The sequence below is a fragment of the Erpetoichthys calabaricus genome, chromosome 2, assembly GCF_900747795.2.
Source record: "Erpetoichthys calabaricus chromosome 2, fErpCal1.3, whole genome shotgun sequence".
Classification (NCBI taxonomy): Eukaryota; Metazoa; Chordata; class Cladistia; order Polypteriformes; family Polypteridae; genus Erpetoichthys; species Erpetoichthys calabaricus.
Genome location: NC_041395.2, coordinates 169,467,201 through 169,490,662, shown reverse-complemented (window position 1 = coordinate 169,490,662; position 23,462 = coordinate 169,467,201). Strand labels below are relative to the sequence as shown.

Genomic DNA, 23,462 nt, shown 5'->3' with positions numbered 1-23,462 from the left:
CACCGCAGGACACACACAAACACACCCACACACCAAGCACACACTAGGGCCAATTTAGAATCACCAATCCACCTGACCTGCATGTCTTTGGACTGTGGGAGGAAACCGGAGCGCCCGGAGGAAACCCACGCAGACATGGGGAGAACATGCAAACTCCACACAGGGAGGACCCGGGAATCGAACCCAGGTCCCCAGGTGTCCCAACTGCGAGGCAGCAGCGCTACCCACTGCGCCACCGTGCCGCCCCTATCAGACCCACTAGGTCAGTAATCAGATAAAATATAAATTGGGATACACAGTATCTGTACTGTACATCTCTTAGATTTTGATGATTAGGGTTTTTGTTCTTTGTGCTCTGGCAATATGGGGCTTATTAGACTGGAAAGGAAAATCAGAGTACTTTAAACAAAGTGCCAGCAGAATTGGACATGCACTTATTAGAGCAGAATCTTTAATGTACTTAATATCTCTATCATGCAAATAATCCTCCTGTGATTGGATTTACTGTTGCCTAACACTTTTCCAGTGCATTAATGCAGTCTAAGATAAATGTAGAAAAGAGTACTTCAAAAGAGCTTTCCTATTTGCCTAGTGTAATACATAAAACAGAAAGTTGAAAATTAAAAGATCTTGCAGTCTTTTATGATTAATTATTGTTTATTATGATGTTGAACACCATGAATAAAGTCTGGAATAATCCAAGGAGTCTCAAAAACTGTTTGAAGACAGACAGGCCAAATGGTTTGCTTTTAGTTGTCATAAGAAAGAAGGGGTTGTATTTGACTCATGAAATCATGGCCACCGTCTTTAAATTTAAGTAATGTCAAATCAATTCAATTTTCCACAGGTGGACTCCAGTCAAGTTCTAGAAAGTGTAGGACAAAGTGGGCATTGCCCATTCTGCTAGGCTTTAGTGGCACACTAAGCCTGTCAAGGCAGTAGAGTTAGCAGACATACAGATGCACCAAACTCTCAGCTTACTTTCCCAACTAAGTGACTGAACTTCTAAACTTCAACTTCTGCCTGGACGTCATCTGATAACAAATGTGTAAAATTACATTTTTTCCAGAGACCCCTCTGCAGATTTCTTGAGCCAGAAGGTGTGAAATGGATTCAAGCAAAAACCAAGACCTACTGTATATTTCAAGGAATGAAAACCAGGATGAACAGAAGAACTCACCTATGAGGAGAAATTGATTTTGTAACTGGAATTGACTTTAATCCATTCAGGAGAGGTTAGAATTTCTTCTTAAAAACTAGCTGTACACACACATACTCTCAGAGAGAGGGACGTATGCTCCAGGTGTCTCAAGAGAACTCTAAGGAAATTCTCAAGGGATTCCTCGGAACACTCTTCTCAGGGACACTCCTGAAAACACTCTCTACAAATGGCTGAAATCTCCAAAACAACCTCTCTTTCTGAAAGTAAAATTTAATGAGTTGCTTTTTCTCTCTTTTGTGACAAGAAATTTGAGATCCAGTCTAACAAACCTTAGCTGCATGGCAGTAGCCTGAAAAGGTTGAGAAGTAGTCATTACTTCAAGAAGTGACCATCAGCATCTAAACTCTTGTTTCAGAAAGACAAATTCTTTCCCCTATGAGGTTGCAGATGACACAAAAAATGGGCTTAACTGAAAGAAGCAGTGCACACCACAAATTAAGAATCATGCAGCAAAGAGGAAGAGTACATTTGAGCATAAGAAGTTTCCACTTGAACCCAGAGCAGCAACAAAACAATAACTCCACACAACATTGGACATCATCTTTAAGGATTTTATATTGTAAAACTGTTTATCTTTACCAAGTTAAATTAGGACTCTAAATAGCAAGTAAACAGCCAGCTGTTATATGTTTGTCTATCTATGTCCTGTCTTATATGCCAACATAAACATATACAATTATTATATTTCTAGAATCCTTGTGTTTATTAATACATTTTATTATTCTGTTTCTTTAAACAAGTGTGCTTCAGTTACCTTCACATAAATCTAAAGGTTGGAGACCCGCCTCCTACAATTGAGAAAGGTAAGGTACATAAAGTAGGAGCCTTTCCGAATTATTTAATCAATCACCTACATTGCTGAAGGCAAAAAGGAATAGTGATTAACCAAGCTAAATCTCGCCTCCATCCCACATTACTTTGACTGTCCCTGGTTGGGTAAATTAAAATTCACTTTCCTTTTCTACACAAATATAATTAATAATAAACAATAATAATAATAATAATAATGCAGTGGGTTGGCATCCTGCCCGGGATTGATTCCTGCCTTGTGCCCTGTGTTGGCTGGGATTGGCTCCAGCAGACCCCCATGACCCTGTGTTCAGATTCAGCGGGTTGGAAAATGGATGGATGGATAATAATAATAATAATAAGTTACATTTATTGAGCGCCTTTCACAAACCCAAGGTTGCTTTACATACAGAGTAAAAAAAATTACACAGATGACAAAAGTTTGTAGAAGAGGAAAGTTTTCAGTTGAGATTTAAAAGTGCAGAAACAGGAGCAATCTTGGAGAGACTGAGGAAGAGAGTTCCAGAATCAGAATTATGGCAGTAGGTGTGAACACCCTGGGTGGAACGTCAGTCAGTCATAACTAATATAAAAATGCCGAAGCAGTTCAGTAGTCTCAGTTGTTCTCTCTTCATGTTTTTGAATTGTGGCAGAAACCCAGAGTTCCTGGAGAAAGCCCAAATGAACTCAGAGAGGTAAATCCATTTACAGTCTTATGGTGTCAGAAAGTCATCTGGGAGGGGCTCAGAGTAGAGCAGCTGCTTCTCCACATCGAGAGGAGTCAGGTGAGGTGGCTCGGGCATCTGATCAGGATGCCTCCTGGATGCCTCCCTGATGAGGTGTTCCGGGCACATCCAACCGGGGAAGACCCAGGACATGCTGGAGGGACTATGTCTCCTGGCTGGCCTGGGAACGCCTCGGGATTCTCCCGGAAGAGCTAGAAGAAGTGGCTGGGGAGAGGGAAGTCTGGGCATCTCTGCTCAAGCTGCTGCCCCCGTGACCCAACCTTGGATAAGCAGAAAAGGATGGATGGATGGAAGGATGGTGTCAGAAAATATTTTGTCCCCTAGAAAATCAGCCTAATAAACTGGAGTCAGTTGTGTGAATGTGTGGGTTACCAATCAGACCTGATGCTGTATGGGCCATCTCTGTCCAATAAAAATCTACTGTACCTAACACAGCATAGAGCAAAGTTAAACTACAATGAAATCCACATCATCCAAGAGCAGAAAGTTAGGGACTGTATCACTTGATCTGTCTTCACAGGTATATTCTCTCTGCTAAAAATCTGTCTAAGAGCAAGATATACATTTTTTGATAACCTCACAAAATGTCCTCAGACAACTTTTAGAAATCAGCAGGTTTTTCTTACCATGGCCAAGTTTAGTATTAATAACTCTATAATTCTCATTTGTTAACAAAAACAACTTTTTAAAAGCAATTAAAGAAACAAATTTCTTTTAAGGACATTCATTATTAATATATATTGATATGATATATTTAAGTAGTGTCAGTACTTCCCCAATTCAGTCCTGGAGACAAAGGATATTATTCAACATAACAAATATTAATGCATATTTGTTCACAACTTTGTGCTCCTCATTAAGTGTCTACTTTGGTAACAATGTAGAAGAATTAAAAAGTAAAATCTTAACAAATAAACTTAGGAAGTTTAAAGATTAAAATGACAGGGAATTTCCATAATGGTACATTAAAAGTAGAGACAACAAAATAAAATCATGTGCAGTAAATAAAGTTGCAGTGATACTTCAGGACTAAGTCTTGTAAAATTTCCAAATTTAACTCACTGAGGTATTCTTAAAAGACTGGATCACTTTTGTAAGCCATTCTGGCACTAGTAAAAAGAGCAGGGTGCGGCAGAATTTCTCCCCCATTGTTTTACAGGACTGCTTGATAATTACAGGAAACATCTGGATGCACTTATTGCTGCTGAAGATGGCACAATGAGTTATTGAGCCCAAGGGTGCAATTCATTTTTCACTCAAGGCACAAGGTATTTTTATAACAGCCATTAATTAATTTTAAACTTTTTCATTAAGTTTACTTTTTTCTAATAGTGCATTTATGTTCTGCTACCATGCACTGTGAAAAATATGATGTAATGCAAACAATCAGATGGGACAAATGCTCACATGAACAGACTTTCACTTAGCAACCTTTATAGAACAGCACCTCAAAATCAAGATCCCAATAATAATCTTTTTTCCCTTTGTCTTACATTCAGTGTTCATAATAATCTGTAACATAGTTACTTAGAAATACTAAACCTTGTAGGTAAAATCTTTTATTTTCCACTTTCTCTTTCAATACAGGTATTGTTTGGTGAGAATAGTGTGGGGCCATGTGCATAATTAAGGTAGAACCTTTAAATTCTCAAATTTGACAAGCAATGCCCAAAGACTCCACAGTGGAATAACTGCTCCTATCTTAAGGTATGAAACCTAATGTGTGCTGCTCTCTTTTATATTACTATAGATAGATAGATAGATAGATAGATAGATAGATAGATAGATAGATAGATAGATAGATAGATAGATAGATAGATAGATAGATAGATAGATAGAACGAACTTTATTTGCCTTTTTACATAAACTCTTTAAATAAATAAATACATACATCCATACATAAATACATGTACACTATGGTCTATTATTACAGAGAGACAATTTATTTTTCTGTATTAATGAAATTATTACCATCTAGCATAATATACCCTGTGACAGACTGGCACGCTGTTCAGATATTGTTCCTGTCTCTCCTCTGAAAGTCTCCAGCTGCATTCTTGAATCTCCCTAGATTTCTAGAATGTGGCACAAATCTTCCTGAAATGTATGGAAAATGCACTCACTGTCCCAGTGTCACTAGTTGCTGTCACTCAGGCATTCAGCCTAGTCCATCTTCATCCTCATATGGGCACAAAAACTATGTCTTTTTTTCACAAATTTCAAAGTGATTATGTTTTCTTTAGTTTAAATGTAGAGGAGATACTTAAAAATATACATTTTGGCTAGAATGCATCCTTGCCCATTTTTTTCATGGCACTTCTTAGAACTATTTCTGCACCTGAACTAAGCACAGAGCTTGTTCTAGTCTGTTCTTTTATTCAAAACTCATATCAACATGAAAATAATGGAGATACAGTTAGTTATTCTTTTAGAATATATACACTACCAAAAGGGCCGGCGCTACCTTAAAGCGAATTAGGCATTCGCCAAGGGTGCAGATCATAAGGGGGAGCAAAACTCAGCAGTACGGGTTAGCCTCCTAAGAGCTGGTTGGCGCACTAATAAGCTTGGCTAACTACACAAAATAACCTAGAACAGGCACTGACTAGACCAGTGAAATGTCGGGACACACCCAGAAATGTTTATGTTTTTAATAATAATACATTTTATTTATATAGCGCCTTTCCCATGCTCAAGGCACTTACAGAATATAATAAAGAGTGGTAGGGTATACAGTATATAGCATTGTACAAACCAGATAAATAAATAAAGAAGATTAAGACAGTGAATTCTGAAAAAAAACAGACAACATAATTGATGGTCTTGCACACACACATACAGGTTACATGAGCATCTTGACAGAGAAGTAAACTGAGAGAATTGATTGAAATCTGTGCCTTCTTAAATCAGTATATAATGAAATTGTTTGAAAATACAGCTTAGATATTACTAATGTTGTTAATGGCTATTACTACTTGAAATGACTGGTTTTTAATTTATTATTCACATATGACTGCAAAGTCCCATTTTCAGTAGCCATTCTTTCGGCATCCTATTGGTCAACTCCCTTAGCTCATCCTTAGTTAGTCATATATAAATTCTAATTGATTATTGGAGAAATCTTTCTAATTGCATTAGTACCACTGAAACCTGTTATCCTGTTCACTTGGGTTGCAAGGTACCAGCATTCGTAAAGCTCAGTTCTAGATTCAATATGGCCAAAATGAAACCGCTTAATAAAGAAATTTGTTAGTCTGTTTTTTTTTTTTTTTTTTGTACAGAATAAAGGTTTTGGGTGACACAGTGGTGCAGTGGGTAGTGCTGCTGCCTCGCAGTTAGAAGACCCGAGTTCGCTTCCTGGGTCCTCCCTGCGTGGAGTTTGCATGTTCTCCCTGTGTATGGGTTTCCTCTGGGTACTCTGGTTTCCTCCCACAGTCCAAAGACATGCAGGTTAGGTGCATTGGCGATTCTAAATTGTCCCTAGTGTGTGGGGGGGTGTGTGTGCCCTGCGGTGGGCTGGCGCCCTGCCCGGAGTTTGTTTCCTGCCTTGTGCCCTGTGTTGGCTGGGATTGGCTCCAGCAGACCCCCGTGACCCTGTGTTCGGATATAGCGGGATGGATGAAGGTTATTCTATGTGGCACATTTTCAGAAATTGATTATTTTATGTAAAAGTTTATTGAGAGAAGAAGGCCATCAGTAAGCTTTTTCCAGTCATTCAATGTCTGAGTTCTTTTGCCCATTTCAATCGTTTTCTTTTATTTGCCAGTATAAGATATGGCTCTGCCTCTTAGGCCACCATACCTGAAGAGACCTTACAGTAAAAAATGAAAACTGATCCTTTAGAACTTGTGGTCAAACCTTGGAGGCTGGAGTATTGTGATGAAGTAGGGCGACTGTGCAAATGTGTTTGCAAACACAAGTACAGTAGATGCTTGATTAAGAATGACAAGTAATGTAGCAATTGTTTTTTTAAATGTGTCATCTGAAGCTTTTATTTAGTTTATTTTTCTGCATGTCTAATCTGGGTTGAATACATATTTTGGGCAAGGTAGGACTGCTTCAGTAATATTTGAACTAAGTACAGCCACTGTACAGCTACAGTCAGTCATTGTGTAATCCACTTAGTCATGAACAGGGTTGCAGGGTGTGCTGCAGCCTATCAAAGCTGGCATATGACGCAAGGCAGGAACAAACCCTGGACAGGGTGCCAGTCTATTACAGGGCAAACACACGTACACACACACACACACCAATCATGTGCTATGACAAATTTAGTATCGCTGATCCACCTAACCTGCATGTCTTTGGACTGTGGGAGGAAACCGGAGTACCCGGAGGCAATCCATGCAGACACAAGGAGAACATAAAACTCCATGCAGGGAGGACCTGGGATGCGACCCAGGTCTCCTTACTGTGAGTCGGCAACGTTACCACTGCACCACCATGCCTCCCAAATGGTACCAACGTTTCCTGTAAAAATCTTAAATTTAAATTTTCTGCTTTTCCATTCTTCTTATTATTGTGAGTTACATTTGTAGTTCTCCTAATTTATTATCTTTCTCTGTTTCACAGCGTAGTACCTACAGTTTGCTAGATCAGCTCCCATTTATGTGTAAGCTTCTGTTTATATATTGAAAGGTATCAGTGGTGTACCTATAGGCAGTTGCTCCAGGCACCGTATCATACACACTGTACTGGAAGCCATAAATAACTGACAAGGCACTACATTCAGTTTCCATATGGTCTAGTTGTACATGCCAACATAAAAAGGAAATTTGCAGCAGTGTCCAGTTTTCCTAAAGCAATCAGAGCAATTGGCAGACCTCTTATTGTAATAAGGGCACCTAGCATGAATGATACTACTTTTCTTTTTGCGCTACCAGCCATTTATGATGATTGTGGTTTATAAAGGGTAAATTGTGTATGTATGCCAGGTTTTATAAATCTGATTTTTTTTTTTTGCTGTATGTATGTTACTGCTGTTTGGGGTACACACATTTTCATACTCAGATACACACAGTTTTATAAACAAGCCCCCTGCTGTGTGTTTCGTTTACTTCTTGTATCAAGTAGAAGACAACAGGTTTTGGACAAGAGCTTATTTTTCCAACAGACTGTTAAGATTCTTCCTTATAAGAGCTGATGAGAAATCCTTTAAAAGAACACTTTATGCAAATGTTTTAACTTGGCACACTGTTTATTCTGATATTTAATTATATGTGCTTACAGCACCTCCTCAGCTTTAAAGTATTGTGATTATATTACTACAATGAATGGAAAGCAATTTATAATTCTACCCAGTAAAAATATACTGATTAAAGGTTTGAGTTTCTGAAGGTCCATCCATTTGTGCATCCAGGTCTGGATCACAGGGGCAGCAGTCTAAGCAACGATGCCCAGACATCCCTTTTTCCTGTCACCTCCTCCAACTCCTCTGGGGGATATTGAGGTGTTCCCAGGCCAGCCGAGAGATTAAATCTCTCCAGGTCATTCCATCTGGTAATAACAAAACAACATTGTAGGGAGGCGTCCAGAATGCATCTTAATCAGATGCCCAACCCACCTCAAATGGCTCCTTTTGATGCAGAGGACTTTGAGCTCCAGTTCTTTCAGTCACTACCCACAGCTCGTGACCACAAGGGAGGATAGGAATGTAGATCAAATGGTAAATCAAGAACAACAACAGCATTTATTTCTATAGCACATTATCATACAAACAATGCAGCTCAAAATGTCAAAGAAAACGTTACAAGAAAAGAGAAACAAATAAGATTAGGCAATAACATTAAACATGAACTAACACAGAAAGGACAAAAAACAAATGAATCTAAATAATCTTAAAAACAGATAAATATCAAGTAGAAGAGTAGTGTCCTTATATACAATATCATGATGTAAGTCTCCAAAGATGAGTCCAGTGATAAGGTTAGATGGCCAGGAGGATAGAAAAAAACAACAAAAAACATCAGTTAGGCTGAAAAAGAGCTTGTGTACTTTTTCAGAATTTCAAAGTTTTAAACATGTAATTGGAAGTGAGATAGATAGATAGATAGATAGATAGATAGATAGATAGATAGATAGATAGATAGATAGATAGATAGATAGATAGATAGATAGATAGATAGATAGATAGATAGATAGATAGATAGATAGATAGATAGATAGATAGATAGATATTATAACAAACAGCTAACCACTCTCAAACATACACCAGAATGACTGAAAAAAAACTTCTGACTTGGCTGTCACAGTCTCAGTGAGGCATTAGGCAGATGTATTAGTTTTTGGTATAAAGAAGCCCAAGTGGTGTTCCTTGACACACTTCTACTGAATGGTTCATTAGCTGAAAGTCCTCAGTTTTAGTGTGTCACAGAGAGGATGTGCAGCATTGTTCATAATGGCACTCAGTTTTGTTTTTGTTTTCACCATTGCTGTTACCTCCACGGGGACCAGAGAATGTCCCATAACTGAGCCTGCCCTTTTAATTAGTTTGTTAATGCGGTGGGCCTCTCTTGATTTAGATTATATTGCAATTTTGTATGTAAAACTATTTATGGTATATGACTTGGAATATGATGTAAATGTGTAACAGTTTGGTTTTGACTCATAAAAAATGCAATTATTTTTTTTCGGTTCGTCCGACCCTCAGACTGCCCCAACCTTAATGTCACACTTCTTCCATATGTATGCCTATCTAGACAAATTTCACTGTCACATCTTTTAGTAGTTTCAGAATTATCTCTCTATTGTAATAAAAAAAATCCTGAGATGAGACATGACTTTTTCAGAGAGATACTTTCACATCCCCTGAGACAAGACTTTGTGCCAAGAGATTTAACCACGCAAGGGGCTGGAAATACAAGACAAAGTGTAGATGACAAAGTAGAATGTCGTAAAGAATTCAAAATCGTTGGCGTGATACATATGCAGAGCAGGTTAAAGATAATGAAAGTACTAAAATTCGAAAGTCTCAAAAAACTGATAGTAAAGATCACATTAGCGCAAACAAACGGAAATTATTACTCGGTGACAGAACAGTGAAAAGAGATCAGATATATTGTTCAGATTTAAAATTTAATCTGGAGACTTGTAGATCATCTAATTCGTGTTGCCATCAGGGAAAAGTAGTGTTTCTTCCCAATGAAGAGGCGTATCCGAGAGATATAAACTATTTGTTGTTTGGTGAAAGTGAAATGCACTTACGCGAGCGACTTAGACGCGAATTGGCTGGCGTGTAGCGCATGCTGGAGGGGTTGATGAGCGATGTAAGCAGAAGCCCCCTAGTCAGGCATCAGATACCTTTGGTATAGTCAAAACTGTTCAGATCCATCTCCTAAACTGTCAGGTATAACTTCTGTTTTATACACCAAATGGTGTCTATGTGTCTTTGATGTAAAATACAAATGCGTCCTCAGTTTTATATCTGGAGGACAGATGGTCTCAGTGAGTCACAACAATGCCTTTGAAGTGGCAACCTAAAAGTACTGTATGTGTGATTAAAATGAAGCAAATGTAGTAAAAACAAAGGGTGTGCTGAATTATTTATAAATTTGTAGTTTAAGCAGATTGTGTTTGATCTATAACTGTGATTTGATTAAAGATCAGACCACATCGCTTTGAGTAATTAATGCAAAAAAACAGAAAATCCCAAAGATGTCACTAACTTTTTCATGCAAAGAAAAAAGTTTTGAAATCACAGCTTTACAAGGGGAAAGTTATGTGATGGATACATAAAGTGTTTATTACACCTTCTGCTTTTTCTCTTGCTGACCTTCCAAATTTTTGTTACCTGTTAAATATTTAAGATGGTGTATACGCCCATCTTTGTGATTTCAGACCTGAAAACAATAGGCTACATGTTTCATTTTATCCCACATGCTCATTTTTTATAGTCATAAAACAATACAATACAGCTTATTTATTTTGTATAGCACTCTTCACTGAGTGCAGGCGCAGAGCGTTTTGAACAATTCTCAGTTAAAAAAACAAGTACAGATTATAGTAATTACTAAACACAGAACTGGTACACATAGAAATGGAGATTTGGTTAAAAAAAAAACTGATTAAACATAAATGAAACAAACGTTATCTATCAATCAGTTAATCAATGAACTACTTTCAGTTGACAGGGGCGTAGATTAAAATTTAAACAGAAAAAGTCAAAAACAAAGTCACAGTCCTGGAGTTTTCAGCCAACTGGCTGCCTACCCACTCCTGGGTTTTCTATAATGGAGAGCTTTCCGTCCAATCTGATGAGAGAATCTTTTCACTCGATGATCTCAATGCTCCTTTATCTGAGATGACTTTTCAATACACAGAAGAGCACTCATAGCTATAGGGGTCTTTAAATTAGGAGAAGGCAACATATGGCCTCTACACTTCAAAACCAGTTTAACAGCCACTGCACATGCCAATAGTCTGCTTTTTGACTTTGTATTTACAGTTATAAATGGCTGTCTTGTTCCCTAGCACCAGGAGCATATATAGATATAAAAGTTAATGTTAAAATATCTTTTAACAATATTATACTGTTAATAATTAAATATACTGTGTTTTGCAAGCTTGGTCTTTCCCAGAAAAATATTTTTGAAATAGCAGACATAGTGAAATTTTGCTACATAGGAAATATGGTTCTATTCAATAAGGGCGCGCACAAAAAGGCGAGCTTCAAAAGGGCGACATCAATTGGGCGCAGCGAATAAAGGCAAACGCAACAAAATTATTACAGAAAATTTATTAAATAAAGGCAATGATTGAACGTATAAAAAGGTGAAAGCAAGAATATTAAAACATCCAATTAATTAATGCATGAACTTCTAACGAACTATTTCTAAAGCTCTCTATATTTCGTTGTTTTCTGCTCTTACTCATTGTTGTGTTACACTTGAAGCTGTAGATTATGTGCAATGCCACGTAGATATTTTATTATTATCTACTATTATTATCTATCTATCCATGCGGTGGGTTGGCACCCTGCCCGGGATTGATTCCTACCTTGTGCCCTGGGTTGGCTGGGATTGGCTCCAACAGACCCCCATGACCCTGTGTTCGGATTCAGCGGGTTGGAAAATGGATGGATGGATGTTGTTGATTCTGTAGCTCATTTAAAAATACAGAAAGAAGTGCACAATACCTTAGAATTTGTGTAATTTTTCAGATGAATTAAATAGAAATCTCCTTGAAATAAAGAGACACAGGAACGATGTACTGCTGTTGACCTCTCATTTCGATACTGCTTTGGGTTTTGTTGTCATGCCATTAAGCATGTGTTGCTATTACTTGAAGAGGTTATATATATAAATAATTTTTTAATATTATTACTGGTAATTGCACATTGGCCCTGTGTGAGAGTGTGTGTGGACATGAGTGGGCCATGCAGTATGCTGTTATTCATTTCTTGGCTGTTTCTAGCCTTTTGCGTTCATTGCAGCCATGAAAGGCTCCCTGCCACCATGTACTTGACTGAGCAGTTTTGAGAATGTCACGATGTCTTAAAATTTATTACTTTCACATTTGGCACGATGAAGAAACCAGCCCCGAACAAGCCCACTCACCCATCTCCACACAGGGTCAGTTTAGAATTGCCGGTCAGCCTTATGCGTGTCCTGTAAAATGTGGTAGGAGAGAGGAGAAAAAAAAAACACATACACGGGGAAAACATGCAAATTGTACACATCTCAGGTCTGTGGATTTGAGCCAAGGGTATAACACTGCAGCACCAGTCCCTTAAAAAACTGTTGTGATAAAGTTTAATGTTAATAGAGAAGAACTGAACCATTTGTTAAAGTTATGTATATTGTTTTTTTCTGACCAATTTCAACTGAAAAGCAACATTAAAATTTGTTAAAAAAAAGAGACTCAGACAAAAACATACTGTACATTTTTATCACGCTTCAAAAATTGAAAGCCTGTAATGTAATTGTATGGTAGGAAGACAAAATTGCTTTCTCAAAATTTTGATATACTGTTCTCCTTGTCCTAAACTCGACTAGCAATTGTGATGTGATGATCGAGGCTAATTTAGAAATTGCTGTTAGTAAGATGAGTAATGACTATACTAACCTTAAAAATGTTAATTTTTTTAGATATATACATCATTTAGAGTTCGAGTTCATTTACTAGTGCAACTAGAATGCGTTTAACAGAAGACCTTTTTCATGTTTCATGAGTACTGCATACTATTATACTTAACTACAGTTTATTCTGACACCAAGTCTGTTCACATTAAATTTCAATTATCTGAATCTGTTCTTTGATACATTATCCTGCGCTGCCATTCTCTTACTGAAAGTGAGGAGCGCCCCTTTGCAGTCGTTACACCATTCAACCGTTAGATGTCAGCACTGCGCAAGTAAAAATGCCAGATTTGCCACCCATTTGCAGCGATTTAAACTTTTTTGCTTTTAATGTAAATATGTTTCTATGAAAATAAACGTAGTTTAGTGACAGTTTATTTTGAATATCTAGGAAATGAATATATAATACGTGCATTTCCCTGTTTGCCTTTACAATTGGGTACATCCATTAGATCTAAAGAATTGGAGCCTGTATTCTGAGCTGTTCTTTGACTGGACCCTATATCCTGACGAGTATCAAGCCTGTATTCCAGGGGTACCACGTCTGACTTTATATGTATATATTTTTAATTCTTAAATGTGAAACATCAGGTTCCTGGCGGTGTACTTAACATTTTTAAAAATAGTTTTACATCAATTATGTGTTTTCTCAAGATGCTGTGATGTGCAGTTCTTAACTGTGAGATCAATTTCCAGCACTTCCATATGGTGACTTGTGCAAGGAGGGAGGGCCCATTGACGTGTCCAGCTCTCTCAGCATCTCCAATTGGAATGTGAAATTTACACATTCACCAGGTGTCTCTGTCAGCTTTCTTCCTGGTCCTCCCATTCTATTCCCACAACAACCAGTAAGACGTGCAGGTAAGGTTAACTTGTGTCACAAAGACTAGAAGCAGCTTAACAGTATTTTAAATGAATTGTACTTAATTGTTGGTCTGGCCAACTAAAAACAAAGAATATTTTAGGATAATGTCACCTACCCTTAAAACGCAGAAACATTCTTACTGCATAAAATACTGTACAGGTTGCTGTTTCAAATTCAACTTCATAGAGATCACTTCAACAAAGTATTTTCCTCCTTTATATGTCTGAGAGCCACTCCTGTGGGCAAAGCAGACCCTCAGATCGCAATTTACATGACCACAAAGTCATGCGCATGTGTCCGCATGCCCGCGTCCTGAATGTGCCACCAGTCCAAACAACAGTCCGAGCAAACCTCTGCCAAACTTCACACATACCACAAATGTCTCTTGTGATGAAGGAAATCAAAAGTTAGAAATCAATCCATTTTTTAAATCCACTTTACCAGGAATGCAGAGAAGCTACAGCCAAGCCCAGCATGCATTGGGCACATGATTTCTGTGATGTCGATATCGGTAATATATATAACTTCCACAGGTATGATCAGACTCCTTGGTCAGTATTGATAGGCTCTAGACATTGCACCGGTGCCAGGGAAAAATAGATTAAATCGATGTTGTTGCAAAGACCTATAAGTAGTACAGGCCCAATCAACAGCAAAGTAACAAAGATACTCATTACTAAACTCTATTCATATACAATTTTTCATATGTATTTAATTGATATTTCTACAGCTATCAATGACAGCTGCTCAAAAATATAACTTTCTTACTATTAAAAAATCCCCCGCTACGGTGATATCAATTCATTTCAGGTTACCCTATAAAACAGTCAGAATGTTAGAATATCCAGTGCAATTATCTCTTGGACTTTCATAGATAGATAGATAGATAGATAGATAGATAGATAGATAGATAGATAGATAGATAGATAGATAGATAGATAGATAGATAGATAGATAGATAGATAGATAGATACTTAGGGGAAATTCACATACTCCAGTAGCAACAACATACTGATACAAACAACAATATTAAATTAAAGAGTAATAAAAATGCAGGTAAAAACAGACAATAACTTTGAATAATGTTAACGTTTACCCCCCCCACCGGGTGGAACTGAAGAGTCACATAGTTTGGGTGAGAAACGATCTCCTCAGTCTGTCAGTGGAGCAGGACAGTGACAGCAGTTTGTCGCTGAAGCTGCTTCTCTGTCTTGAGATGACACTGTTTAGTGGATGCAGTGGATTCTCCATAATTGATAGGAGCCTGCTGAGTGCCCGTTGCTCTGCCACAGATGTCAAACTGTCCAGCTCCATGCCTACAATAGAGCCTGCCTTCCTCACCAGTTTGTCCAGGCGTAAGGCGTCCTTCTTCTTAATGCCTCCCCAGCACATCACCGCGAAGAAGAGGGCACTCGCCACAACCATCTGATAGAACATCTGCAGCATCTTATTGCAGATGTTGAAGGACACCAGTCTTCTAAGGAAGTACAGCTGGCTCTGTCCTCTCTTGCACAGAGAATCAGTATTGGCAGTCCAGTCCAATTTATCATCCAGCTGCACTCCCAGGTATTTATAGGTCTGTACCCTCTGCACACAGTCTCCTCTGATAATCACAGGGTCCTGGAGGGGCCTGGGTTTCCTAAAATCCACCACCAGTTCCTTGGTTTTGCTGGTGTTCAGGTGTAAGTGGTTTGAGTCGCACCATTTAACAAAGTCCTTGAAGAGGTTTCTATACTTCTCCTCCTGCCCACTCCTGATGCAGTCCACAATAGCAGTGTCGTCAGTGAACTTTTGCACGTGGCAGGACTCCAAGTTGTAGGATCGAGGGCGTGTTGGACCTGTGGCCTCAGGTGGTGAATCAGCAGCCTCTCCATGGTCTTCATCACATGTTACGTCAGAATGATAGGCCGGAAGACGTTCAGCTCACTAGGACGTGATACCTTTGGGACTGGGGTGATACAAGATGTTTTCCAAAGCCTCGGGACTCTCCCCTGTTCTAGGCTCAGGTTGAAGATGCGCTGTAGAGGACTCCCCAGCTCCAGCGCACAGACCTTCAGCAGTCGTGGTGATACTCCATCTGGACCCGCTGCTTTACTGGCACGAAGTCTCCTCAGCTCTCTGCTCATTTGCGCTGCTGTAATTGTGGGTGGGGATGTCTCTCCTATGCTGGTATCAGCAGAAGGATGGGTGGAGGGTGCAGTACTCTGAGGTGAGAGTGAGAGTGGGTTAGGGTGGTCAAACCTGTTAAAGAAGTTGTTCATTTGGTTTGCTCCCTTCACGTCTCTCTCGATGGTGGCACCCCGCTTCAAGATGCAGCCAGTGATGATTTTCATCCCAAACCCACACTTCCTTCATGCTGTTATTCTGCAACTTCTGCTCCAGCTTTCTCCTGTACTGCTCCTTCATCGCCCTGAGCTGGACTCGGAGTTCTTTCTGCATGCGCTTGATCTCATGCTTATCACTGTCTATAAAAGCCCTTTTCTTCTGGTTCAAAATGCCCTTGATGTCACTTGTAATCCATGGCTTGTAGTTAGCATAGCAGCGTACCGTTTTTACTGAAACTACAATGTCCATACAGAAGTTGATGTAGTCAGTAGTGCAGTCAACAACCTCCTCAATGTTCATAAGCAAGTCAGTCAAATATTCAGGTATTGTATTATATATTCATGTAGCGGTTCCACAGATACAAGATGATGATGAAGAAGATTAAATGAATGAAGTGTAACACGAGGAGATATGTTGATGTGTGTGCTTTACAACGAGGTATAACGAATTGAGGGTAACCAACCACCTGACCGATTGTAATATGAAGTGTGCTGGAGATGGATAAGTCTGAAAACGTGAAAAGACAGTAAGACCACTTACATCAAGGAACGCTTGATGTTAAACTCTTGAATTAAATTCTGCAGTGCAAGGAGCCTGCTGTTTTCTGTGGAACTGATTGCTGAGATTATTGAAAGATCAACTCCGGATGAGGGCAAAGCTGCATTGGTCAATCACTGATCATACTGGATCACAATTCACATGCAATAGACACTCAAAATGAAAAGAATATAAAAATGTCAAATACCGCAATTTAACCCATAAACAAGTGAACAAACTTTGAAAAATTATCGCCAAAGATTGCAAGGTGAATTAGAAGACTAAACTTATCCTTTTTCCGAAATGGAGCAGAAAGGAAGTTTACAGGGTCCCTGGAGTTGTGGTGACAAAGGTTAATAATACACCATCTATCAGCCAGCAGAATGACCGAGTGGGTTCATTCCCACTTTCAGTAACATGATTTTCAAAAACACATATTCACTTGCTTCAAACTCTGCTTTGGAAAAGTTCTTACCCTTAAGAGATTAATTAATTCATTCCTTTCAGAGAAGTGGGTGGACCCAAGGTGGGCTGTGGTAGTTTTGCCTTGTAACTGAGAGACAGAGCATTGGTCTTATAAACCAAGGGTCATGAGTTCAAACCTCACTAAGGCCTTGTCCCTGTCCACGTTCAAGTGTTTCGGTGTAAAAGGGCTTTTTTAATTGATTCAACCCAGACATTCATTTCAGAGGTTGAAAGGAAAATCTTTCCTGGTTTTGCTGAATCCCTCAGACAGGATAAAATTTCTAGGTGCACGGAATTATGAAGGCATTTTGTTCACAATGATCATCAATGCGTTTGTTAAACACATTTTCTAATGAACATGTATCTTGAGGTTATGAATGCCTTTGCTTCTAACAAGGAATGACAGAATAAGTATTTGGAGGGAAAGGGCTTGACAGGGTGCTAAAGTTAAAAAAAAAAAAACAGAACAGAAGTCAAAAGCCGCTTGTAATATTACTCCATTTGGCCCCTTTCTAAATCTTGTCTCAAGCTGACGTTTGTAAAAGTAGACACCTGTCCCATGTAGATACGCGCAAAAAAATAATAGAAAAAAAAAAAAAAAAGGATGCACTGGAAGCACCTCCAATGCTGAGGGCAAAAGGTGACAGTGTTTCAAAGGAAAGATTGCCTTGGCCTTAGAGTTGTTCTTTGAATGAAGATGGCAGAAACTTGGCAAGTGCACAAGCGTCACTCAGAGTGACGAAAGGTCTGTTCTAGCCCTTAACCTTTTCCATTTTGCCACTCTGACAGAACGGTTCGCAGCACAGTCTGTCAGAGAAAGCCAACCTTCCGAAAAGATCAAAGGTTTACGATGGCAGCAGATCTCCCCTAGGCAGGACGAACCAGCAAGACGTAACGACTTTACGCCTTGCTCCATACTTTACCAATCAGCCAACCTCCATCAAAGTCCACTTTGCGATGTAAAATCCTGCTTAAGAGCGGCAACATGCTTAGAGTAATGTTCCAGAGAACAGATAGTGAACCATCGAAATCAAAACATTTAATTCTTCAGGTAACCCGAATTCCTCTAGCAAAATCAATCCCTGTCCAGATGTTAAATAATGAGCATTGGCTTAGCTTATGTCCATAAAAGAGCATTCGAATTGTTATCAGGCATAACCTCCTCTGCGGGTTTTCCACCCACTTGTCTAAAATCTGTGCACACTCATCTCACGTAACCGGAGGATTTGGATGTTTTATAAGGGAACACAGCGGGGGTCAGCAAACGTCTTCTTCCATGAACAGAATGAATTGACAAGGGAGAGTTGCTCCCTCCAAATTGCGACAACAGAGATCCTCATTAAAATTAGTCCTCAAGCCATTGTTTTGTTTCAAGGAATTTGTGATTGCCTATATATTTGAAATTCATCCATCCAACCCTATTTGAAGACCTCTCCACATTTTTATGGATATGATCAAGACTCAGAAAATAATTATACTGGCATGATCGTCGGAAGGTACCTGGTAATTACATCTGCTCCTCTTTATCATTGCCAGGGTCCTTAGTCAGGCTTGGCAGAGTGGTTTCCACACCGAGCACTGATACGGGATTCACTTTTTTTCTTTGAGTACAGTCAGACAAACTGAGTTTATGCCACACGAGGTTAAGGAGGAGTCGAACCTCCCAAATTAATTTTAGACCTTTTCAGAGTTGACGTCATCACAGGATAACCTCACCTGACTGAGGTTCACTAGCTGGCAGGAAGGTCACCTAACTTGCCAAAAACTAAGAGTGTGCCATGATTAGCCGCCCCGACTCCTCAACGGCAATCGTTTCAAATCCAAACAAATCCTCCCAGTGAATCTATCACACTTTTCAGTGCGACGGGAGCTATACTCGGGATGGTTAGGTGTCACTTCAGGAAGCAGAATCGGTTTAGGATTTCACGATGTAAACATCCAAAACATGGGAACAAAGTGAAGGAAGCGAGATGTTCCCCCTGAAGAGGGAGTTGCTCCTTCTGGAATCCCGCGCAAGAACAGAAGATGAGACCCCACCAGTTTTTGATGGAGCGAGAAGAATGAGCGCAAGTTTCATGGTGTGGCAGAGACAAAGATTGATTGAACTCCACCATTTTACCACCAGGATGGCCGAGTGGTTAAGGCGTTGGACTTAAGATCCAATGGGCAAATGCCCGCGTGGGTTCGATCCCCACTTCTGGTAGCTTGTTGTTCAAGATTACTTCTTCTGTACACTCTCGACTTTGTGAAACACTTTCACCTTCTGATGGTTAAGTGTGGCAGTTTCACAACTTGGATCTTTAGCTCAACTGAAAATACATTAAAGGGATAAATGTATTTCAGGTCAGTGTTCTTACTGCCATTCCACTGTGCACTGTAGCACACCAGCCAGCCAAACCACACAGGAACATCTGCAATCTCTATTAACATAACAATGCAAAAGCAGAGAAGGAAAGAATCAAAATTAAGCCAACTGTTAACCCTCAATTAACATGCTCGTCCCTATCAGAGAAGTGGGTGGACCCAAGCAGTATTGTGGTGGTTTGGCCTTGTAGCTCAGAGGCAGAGCATTGGTCTCGTAAACCAGGGGTCGTGAGTTCAAACCTCACCAAGGCCTTGTTCCTGTCTAGGTTCAAGTCTTTTGGCACATCAGGATATTTTTAAGCTATTGAACCCAGACATTCATTTCAGAGGTTGAAGGGAAAATGTTTGCTGGTATCACGGAATCCCTCAGACAGGATAGAATTTCTAGGTGCATGGAATTATGGAGGTATTTGTTCACAATGATCATCAATACATTTGTTAAACACATTCTCTAATGAACGTGTACCTTGAGGTTAGGAAAGCTTTTCCTTCTAACAAGGAATGACCGAATAAGTATTTGAAGGGAAAGGACTTGACAGGGTGCTAAAGTAAAATTCTCACATTCGTCACGATTTCAGGCCAGCTTTCACGTTGTCCGGAAAAGAGATAAAAAGGAAAATAAAGGTTGTAAATTAAATAGAATTTGGTTACTTTCTTTTCATTTCACTGGATAAAATGCTTGCACTTTGAGACACGTGAAAGTGCATTGATAAGTTAAAGAAAGTGTAGAAAACGGACTAAGAAATCGTACTTCGGGCAGTTCAACAGAAGTCAAAAGCCGTTCGTAACATTACTCCTTTCGGCCCCTTACTAAATCTTGTCTCAATCTGACGTTTGTAAAAGTAGACACCTGTCCCATGTAGAAACGCGCAAAAAAATAATAGAAAAAAAAAGAAAAGGATGCACCGGATGCATCTCCAATGCTGAGGGCAAAAGGCGACAGTGCTTCAAGGGAAACGTTGCCTTGGCCATAGAGTTGTTCTTTCATTGAAGCTGGCAGAAACTTGGCAAGTGCACAAGCGGCAACAGTCCCGCCTCCTCAAAAACCCAAACAGTCACTCGGAATGACGAAAGGTCTGTTCTAGCCCTTAACCTTTTTCTTTTTGCCACTCTGACAGAACGGTTCACAGCACAGTCTGTCAGAGAAAGCTAGCCTTCCGAAAAGATCGAAGGTCCACGTTGGTAGCAGACTTCCCCGAGGCAGGGCAAACCCGCAAAACGTAAAGACTTTACGCCTTGCTCCATACTTTACCAATCAGCCAACCTTCATCAAAGTCCACTTTGCGATGTAAAATCCTGCTTAAGAGCGGCAACGTGCTTAGAGTAACGTTACAGAGAACAGTTAGTGAACCATCGAAATCGCAACATTTAATTCTTCAGGTAACCCGAATTACTTTAGCAAAATCAGTCCCTGTCGGGCTGCTAAATAATGAGGATTGGCTTAGGTCATGTCCATAAAAGAGCGTTCGAATTATAATCAGGCTTAACATCCGCTGCGGGTTTTCCACCCACTCGTCTAAAAACTGTGGACACTCCTCTCACACTGTAAACGCAGGATTTGGATATTTTATGCGGGAACCCAGCAGGGGTCAGAAAATGTCTTCTTCCATGAACAGAATGAATTGACAAGGGAGAGTTGCTCCCTCCAAATTACGACAACAGAGATCCTCATTAAAATTAGTCCTCAAGCCATTGTTTTGATTAAAGGAATGTGTGATTGCCTATATATTTGAAATTCGTCCATCAAACCCTATTTGAAGACCTCTCCACATTTTTATGGATATGATCAAGACTCAGAAAATAATTATAAAGGCATGATCGTCGGAAGGTACCTGGTAATTACATCTGCTCCTCTTTGTCATTGCCAGGCTCCTTAGTCAGGCTTGGCAGAGTGGTTTCCACACCGAGCACTGATACGGGATTCGCTTTTTTTCTTTGAGTACAGTCAGACAAACTGAGTTTATGCCACACGAGGTTAAGGAGGAGTCGAACCTCCCAAATTAATTTTAGACCTTTTCAGAGTTGACGTCATCACAGGATAACCTCACCTGGCTGAGGTTCACTAGCTGGCAGGAAGGTCACCTAATTTGCCAAAAACTAAGAGTGTGCCATGATTAGCCGCCCCGACTCCTCAACGGCAATCGTTTCAAATCCAAACAAATCCTCCCAGTGAATCTATCACACTTTTCAGTGCGACGGGAGCTATAATCGGGAGGGTTAGGTGTCACTTCAGGAAGCAGAATCGGTTGAGGATTTCACGATGTAAACATCCAAAACATGGGAACAAAGTGAAGGAAGCGAGATGTTCCCCCTGAAGAGGGAGTCGCTCCTTCTGGAATCCCACGCAAGAACAGAAGATGAGACTCCACCAGTTTTTGATGGAGCGAGAAGAATGAGCGCAAGTTTCATGGTGTGGCAGAGACAAAGATTGATTGAACTCCACCTTTTTACCACCAGAATGGCCGAATGGTTAAGGCATTGGACTTAAGATCCAATGGGCAAATGCCCGCGTGGGTTCAATCCCCACTTCTGGTAGCTTGTTGTTCAAGATTACTTCTTCTGTACACTCTCGACTTTGTGAAACACTTTCACCTTCTGATGGTTAAGTGTGGCAGTTTCACAACTTGGATCTTTAGCTCAACTGAAAATACATTAAAGGGATAAATGTATTTCAGGTCAGTGATCTTGCTGCCATTCCACTGTGCACTGTAGCACACCAGCCAGCCAAAACACACAGGAACATCTGCAATCTCTATTAACATAACAATGCAAAAGCAGAGAAGGAAAGAATCAAAATTAAGCCAACTGTTAACCCTCAATTAACATGCTCGTCCCTATCAGAGAAGTGGGTGGACCCAAACAGGCTTGTGGTGGTTTGGCCTTGTAGCTCAGAGGCAGAGCATTGGTTTCGTAAACCAGGGGTCGTGAGTTCAAACCTCACCAAGGCCTTGTTCCTGTCTAGGTTCAAGTCTTTTGGCATATCAGGATATTTTTAAGCTATTGAACCCAGACATTCATTTCAGAGGTTGAAGGGAAAATGTTTGCTGGTATCACGGAATCCGTCAGACAGGATAGAATTTCTAGGTGCATGGAATTATGGAGGTATTTGTTCACAATGATCATCAATACATTTGTTAAACACAATCTCTAATGAACCTGTATCTTGAGGTTAGGAAAGCCTTTGCTTCTAACAAGGAATGACCGAATAAGTATTTGAAGGGAAAGGACTTGACAGGGTGCTAAAGTAAAATTCCCACAGTCGTCACGATCTCAGGCCAGCTTTCATATTGTCCGGAAAAGAGATAAAAAGGAAAATAAAGGTTGTAAATTAAATAGAATTTGGTTACTTTCTTTTCATTTCACTGGATAAAATGCTTGCACTTTGAGACACGTGAAAGTGCATTGATAAGTTAAAGAAAGTGTAGAAAACGGACTAAGAAATCGTACTTCGGGCAGTTCAACAGAAGTCAAAAGCCGTTCGTAACATTACTCCTTTCGGCCCCTTACTAAATCTTGTCTCAATCTGACGTTTGTAAAAGTAGACACCTGTCCCATGTAGAAACGCGCAAAAAAATAATAGAAAAAAAAAGAAAAGGATGCACCGGATGCATCTCCAATGCTGAGGGCAAAAGGCGACAGTGCTTCAAGGGAAACGTTGCCTTGGCCATAGAGTTGTTCTTTCATTGAAGCTGGCAGAAACTTGGCAAGTGCACAAGCGGCAACAGTCCCGCCTCCTCAAAAACCCAAACAGTCACTCGGAATGACGAAAGGTCTGTTCTAGCCCTTAACCTTTTTCTTTTTGCCACTCTGACAGAACGGTTCACAGCACAGTCTGTCAGAGAAAGCTAGCCTTCCGAAAAGATCGAAGGTCCACGTTGGTAGCAGACTTCCCCGAGGCAGGGCAAACCCGCAAAACGTAAAGACTTTACGCCTTGCTCCATACTTTACCAATCAGCCAACCTTCATCAAAGTCCACTTTGCGATGTAAAATCCTGCTTAAGAGCGGCAACGTGCTTAGAGTAACGTTCCAGAGAACAGTTAGTGAACCATCGAAATCGCAACATTTAATTCTT

The 23,462-nt window shown here is 39.9% G+C and overlaps 4 non-coding genes across 4 annotated transcripts; all 4 read left to right on the top strand.

Moving 5' to 3' along the window:
* Positions 1-19,145: 19,145 nt before the first annotated feature.
* Positions 19,146-19,228, top strand: trnal-uaa (transfer RNA leucine (anticodon UAA)). The gene has a single exon. It is a non-coding gene; the product is annotated as a tRNA-Leu (tRNA).
* Positions 19,229-19,570: 342 nt separating this feature from the next.
* trnat-cgu (transfer RNA threonine (anticodon CGU)) lies at positions 19,571-19,642 on the top strand. The gene has a single exon. It is a non-coding gene; the product is annotated as a tRNA-Thr (tRNA).
* Positions 19,643-21,841: 2,199 nt separating this feature from the next.
* trnal-uaa (transfer RNA leucine (anticodon UAA)) lies at positions 21,842-21,924 on the top strand. The gene has a single exon. It is a non-coding gene; the product is annotated as a tRNA-Leu (tRNA).
* A 342-nt stretch (positions 21,925-22,266) lies between these two features.
* Positions 22,267-22,338, top strand: trnat-cgu (transfer RNA threonine (anticodon CGU)). Its single transcript has one exon. It is a non-coding gene; the product is annotated as a tRNA-Thr (tRNA).
* The last annotated feature ends 1,124 nt before the right edge of the window (positions 22,339-23,462 follow it).